This window comes from Meriones unguiculatus, chromosome 9, assembly GCF_030254825.1.
Source record: "Meriones unguiculatus strain TT.TT164.6M chromosome 9, Bangor_MerUng_6.1, whole genome shotgun sequence".
Classification (NCBI taxonomy): domain Eukaryota; kingdom Metazoa; phylum Chordata; class Mammalia; order Rodentia; family Muridae; genus Meriones; species Meriones unguiculatus.
This window is the reverse complement of record NC_083357.1, coordinates 68,085,690-68,091,689: the sequence shown is the minus strand read 5'-3', so window position 1 is coordinate 68,091,689 and position 6,000 is coordinate 68,085,690. Positions and strand designations below refer to the sequence as shown.

Genomic DNA, 6,000 nt, shown 5'->3' with positions numbered 1-6,000 from the left:
GCTAGAAAAACAAACTCCCCCCTGGGTCTTGTATGCCATCCTGGAGTTGCAATAAGGAAGAAGGCTCCATGGCAGTGAGGAGATGGATGTATTTCCAAGAATGAGGCTATCTGGGAACTCTGCTTCTAGAAGCAGGTAACACTTGCTACTGCTGCTGTGGTGTACGTTTTGCTCATTCAGCTTCTGAATACAGCAATGTGGTAAGATATCTTTTCAGTATTTCAAATATCCCCAGGAGTGCTTGGAAAGGGGGGCAAAGATGTGCCAAATGGCAGTACTCCCTAAAACTAATTACCTGGGAAATTATGTGGAGAAAATACATTGGGATACAGGTGTTCTGTGTAGTGAATAAGCCGGGACGAGCCCTGCATTTATGAGCCATAAATGAAAATTTCAGACATACAGTGTCTATTGGCCTTAAAGTTCCACACTCTGAGCCCCTGGTTAAAAGCCTCCTCAACACCCCAGTGCCAACAGCCATGGTTATTAGGCTACCAGCCACACTCAGTTTCATCCCAGCAGTGAGCATTTAGGTCTGAGCTGTGAGCTCCTCCCCCACTCAGCTAAGACCTAAGTGTTTCCCCTGAATGCTCCAGCCTTGCTTCTGACAACTCTCAGACAAACCTCCAGACTGTCCGCTCCCTCATGTGGATCTGTGGTGCCAAGTCTGTGGGTTGTGCTTCCCCCTTCCACGAAGACAACAGCAGGCAAACAATAAAAGAAATGAGTTACAATAAATGTGTTACAATAAATAAATAATAAGGGATGAGCCATCTGATGAGAAATATGAACATACCATTAAACTTTGTCCTCCTCCCCATATGACTCTCGGCTGCTTGTCAACTGTGCCTATCTCACTGGTGTCGCTAAGAAAGAAAGACCGCAGAAGACCCCAACTCCGCCATGATACACACATGCAAGCTGACATGCAAGCTCTTCATCATCTTTCCTGTCGTTGTTCTTGGTCTTTCTGTGCCCCACAGTCAGCAGAATGTCTCTATGTATAGAATTCTACTTTCTCTTGCCTGTGATTGTCTTAACTTTTTTTCTCAATTATATCTTCTGTTTCCTCTATGCCAACTTTTACCCTATGAGAGAGAGAGAGGAGAGCGAGTGTGGAAGTGCACACGCCTGCATGTGCTTTAGATAGTATATATGATATACTCTCCAGTGATCCCAGTAAGTCATCTTGTATTCAAGCCGAATCTGTGTCTTCAATTCAATGACAAAGGTGACAGTGGCCAACTTCTTAAATTGAATTATTTCAGACAATTAACCTTTAACTTCAAAATCCAAACTCTGGAATGCTTTAAACGGCACCTTTTTTTTTTTTTTTTTTTTTTGAGGCTAACAGGACACCATAATGGAAAATTCCACACCTAACCTCAAATAAGCAATCACATCCAAATGCAGGTGCACTAAACTATTACACTGAATTACTGCCAGACTGTGTATATGAAGCATATATGAAACATAAATGAACTTTTAATTTCATTTAATGAGGAGTCACCAATTTCCTATGCTCAAAAGCAACTTCATATTTCTGTACTTCTCTGTCCTTCTCAGGTTCAACATGACTGAATTAAAGCTTCCGAATCTTGCTCACGATGCCTGGAACACTCCTTCATGTCTGTCAATGACAACTCTTCCCTTTTATTACTCAGTCCTGAAGCTTTGGAATCAGTTTCAAGTTATTCTTCATTTCACACACCACAGCCACTCTGTCAGACCCTTCTGCCTCCAGAACATACCCAAAATCTGATCATTTCGCACAGTCACTACTGCTAAAGCCTCTCTCCAGGCCAACAGAATGTCTTCTAAATGCTTGCAGTAGCTTTCTGGCCGGTATCTCAGTTTCTCCACATCCCCACTAGCCTCTTCTAAGCACACCAGACAGAGCCAACTATCAAAATATGATGTCATCTAGGAATGACTCTTCCAGTAGCCACTCACCATACTTCACATCCGTTCAGGATTCTTGCAGGGTCTGCTGTAGGCTCAGTTTAGACATGTGGGATTTCTACCGCTTTCTCTTGGCACTGGATTCTGTAGTCCCCTGAAATTGTTGACATTTTAGAGCAAGTCAGAAATATTTTAATCTTAGGGCATGGGAACAATCTGTTGTTAACTATATCTCTGATTTCTTTCTCATGGTCATACAAGGATGCCCTTTGTCAATTGTCAATTCACATCTTGATTCCTATCTCCCCTGCTTTCCAGTTAACCCTGTGACAGGTACTGTGCAGCATTCCTCTTGCTTTTCTCTTTCTAATTCATCAATATGTAATAGACTACATAGTTGGCCCTCTACACCCACTGAGGATTCCATGTGTGGGTTCACCCAATCACAAATCAAAAAATTTTGGTAAGTGGGCTGGAGAAATGGCTCATTGGGAACAGTACTTGTACAAGCAAAAAGACCTGAGTTTGAATCCTAGTGTCTCCATTAAACATGGTGGGCATGGCCACACATGTGTATAAACCCCAGCACCATGTGGGTAGCAGAGACAAGATCCCTGTGGCTTGTTGGCTGCTGGCCTAGCTTCCAGTTCAATGAGATACCCTGTCACAAAAGAATAAGGTGAAAGGTAACCCAATAATCTGCTCTGGCCTCCACATGTGCATAGGTACAAACACTACACATACACACGCACCTCACAAGAAGCAAGAAAAGAACATTGCCTGGTAAATATTGTACTAAATATGAACAAACATTGTTGTTGTCATTATTCGTGTACAATGAAATGTAAAAACTCTGCACGGAACATTGGCAATGTATTAAGTACACAGTGATCTAGACGTGACTTAAAGTACATGGAAGGTTTAGGTGGGTTAGATACAAGCACCACACCATTGAATGTAAGGATTGGAAACCTGTGGGTTTCAGAATCTCCCGGTATTCTTGGAATTGACTGTGCAAACACAAGGTAACACTTGTATGTTATCTGTTTGGTTTTGCGTAATGTAAGTTTCTGGGATTAGAAAATAAACCCAGCAAAAGCAGAGTTTTGCCCTTTTATTAATCTATATTCCCACAATGCCTAGAACCTATGGTACAGTCAAATATATTTATGAAGCAAATCACTGAGAGAGCATGTAGTCTTCAAACATAGTCTGCAGTGTAAAACAGCAAAGTAATGGAGTCTTGAATAGAAATGCATCTTCTAAAGAAGGCTCAGTGTAGGGAAAAGAAAAAATGAAAAAATATGTTTCATATGTGCACCAAAAACATGAGAGGCCTTTGGCAGTTTGGGATAAGACAAGCAAAAACTGCAAGAAGAACCACAACAGCTGAGCTGCGTGCCACATTTGATTGAGTACTGTAGAAAATGAATCAGTGTTTTAACGACTAAGCTAGATAACAATCTTTAAATAGAAAAGGGGAAAAAAATCAGATGTTAGGGAAGGATGCGACCCAATTATTTTATGCATAAAAACAATAGAAAATCAGATTTCACATATTCTCTGTTTGTAAAGTATATTTGCATTCTCTTCCTGAAAAAAAATTACTTAAAACATTCTCCAGGCCACTGGATTCAATAATAGGAAAATGGTAAAGAGACAGGGAACTCAAAAGCCCTATGATAAGCACCAAGAGCAAATAGAAACAGATCTGAATAATTTGTGTGATACAGGGTTGCAAAAATGATGAAACAAGACAAACAGAATAAAGAAACAGAAGAAAAACACAAGGAGTAAGAAATGCTGTTCAAAGAAGTTAAAGGCTTTATGTTAACTTGGTTCTTAAATAATAATAAATATAAAATGTTTTCTAAAGCTTGAAGGTATCTCATACTCTTAATTAAAAACAAGATATTAACTCTAAAAATAGGAGGTTATCAAATTTGAAAGGTATAGATGATCAAAGTAAACTATAAAACATGTGTTTCACAAAAGTGTGATTAAAAGGGCTGTGGGGCACAAAGTTTAATAACATCCATTAAAAACAAAATTATTTATGTGCTATTCAAACCTCTAGTGTTTGTATTTGTCATTTAATTTACTTGATCAAAGACTGAAAATGGTTTATTGAAATATGCCACCATGGTTGTGGCCTTATGACACAAAAATCATGCCGGCAATTTTTCTGATGTGTATTGCAGATCATTTTTATGAAGTAATTTTTGTTGAAGAGGAAAGAGCACTTGACCCACCTCTCACTTCTCAAGAAAGGTGAGTAGTGATGAAGGTGAAGAATGGAGCTTCAACAGAAAGAGCAAAAAAGGCTTCACCGGAGACAATAAGGTATTAGATGTCAAGGAGGGAAGACTGAGAAGGTACAGACATCCAAGGCTAAGGGTGTGGAAAATGTAGGGGAAAGATCAGTACTGGTCGGAGGTCAAAGAAAGGTGTCTTCACGATGCTCAAAGATGGGCTGTACAACCAGAGCTGAGAACAAAAAATAAGTCTAGACCTGATTGGGATATGAGGCACACCTTGCCTAGTGGAAGGCCTGAAGAAAATGACAGTGATGGTAACAGCAAACAAGCCTCCCTAAAGCAAGAGAGAATTCCAAAATAGTTGTCTTCAGACTCCATCTAAGCCATTAATTCTGGATCACAACCCGAAGTGTGTTGCTCCTATAGTACAAATGCTCATCAGCCTCCACAGTTGTTAATCTATTCCCTATATTAATATATGCATATTAATATATGCATATATATAGTGTGTGTGTGTGTATCTTAATTAGTGTTAGACTGCTTTGATAAAACCTCATGAACAAAAGCAACTTGGAGAACAAAGGGCTTATTTCACTTGCACTTCCACAACATAGGCCATCAGATGGACAATCAAAGCAGCAACCTGAAAATAAGACATAATGCAAATGCCATAAAGAAGAAACACTGTTTACTGGCTTGTTCCTCATGGCTTGCTCAGTCTGCTTTCTTATTGGACCCAGAACCATCATCCCCGGAGCCTCCCACATCAATTATCAATCAAGAAAATGACCTATAGACAAGCCAACCCTGCATTTTCTTAAATAAGATTATTTCTTCCCAGATAACTGTAGCTCATGTAGAGTTGACATAAAAATTAGCTAGTAATGTGTGTGTAAACTATACATTGTACCATAGGCCACTGAATTTGTAGCTGGGTGATATTGATGCCTCCTTTTTTTCTCCATTAGTTTGCAAATACCCATCAATATTCTGAATGCTGGTCTAGTCGGTAGAAGTGAAAGCCTAGTTGGTCTGATTTCAACATGTTCCATGATGTAAGTAAGCTGAGTCGTCAGCCTTCCTATCAAGTTATGGGAAGTAACCAGTAGATTTGACAATAATAGGTTGTGATGCTTGTGTGGTAAAGGGAAGTGTCTTCTATGGAACAGAGCACAGATAAGAGAATAAAGGTTCTGTACCTGAGTCCCAATCAAGTGTTGAGGGTATGGGTCCCTGGTAGAGGGTATTTCTCTGAATCAGTATGTCACAAAAGGATGGAGGTGAGCTAAAAGGAAAGGCAGAAAGGGAGGCCTTAAGAGACTATATCATGTAAATGTAGAGATGAAACTTAAGTTTCAGCAGAGATGTCAGGGTGTCTGAGATGCCAGGACCATGAGATGTCCACCAAGGAAAGATGCAGGCACAGACTTGAGTAGACACAGAGAAAATGTGTCCTATTTTTATATACAGAACTGGAGCAGCTGAGTTACCCAAGTTCTTTAGAGTCCAGATGATTTCATCATGAGCCCCAGATACCAGATAGGTATTTTATGTTTTCCATGATAAATTTTTTCTTGCTTTGGTTCAATTCTTTCTTGATATGCTCTCTCTCCTTCTTATTAAAATGGTTATACTGTAATTTTTAAATTTGTTTTATAATGATGTGGGGGCTTACAATAAAGAAATTACTTGGACTCTCAGAATAGACTTAGATGTTGGCATTTTAAGCAATGTTGGAACTGTTGAAGACTACAGGAACTTTTTAACTTGGATTGAATGCATTTGGCACTAAGACAATCACGAGCTTAAGAGAAAAGAGAAGAAATTATATGTTCTCATG

At 39.4% G+C, this 6,000-nt stretch overlaps 1 long non-coding RNA gene across 1 annotated transcript in view; it reads right to left on the bottom strand.

Annotated features, from left to right (window-relative positions):
- Nucleotides 1-872: 872 nt before the first annotated feature.
- The window catches only part of LOC132656631 (uncharacterized), a 216,739-nt gene continuing 211,611 nt past the window's right edge, over nucleotides 873-6,000 (bottom strand). The window contains exons 2-3 of the long non-coding RNA XR_009594348.1: nucleotides 1,954-2,056; nucleotides 873-1,088 (exon numbers count right to left, since the gene is read on the bottom strand). This is a non-coding gene — a long non-coding RNA (uncharacterized LOC132656631). The remainder of the gene's footprint in view (nucleotides 1,089-1,953; nucleotides 2,057-6,000) is intronic.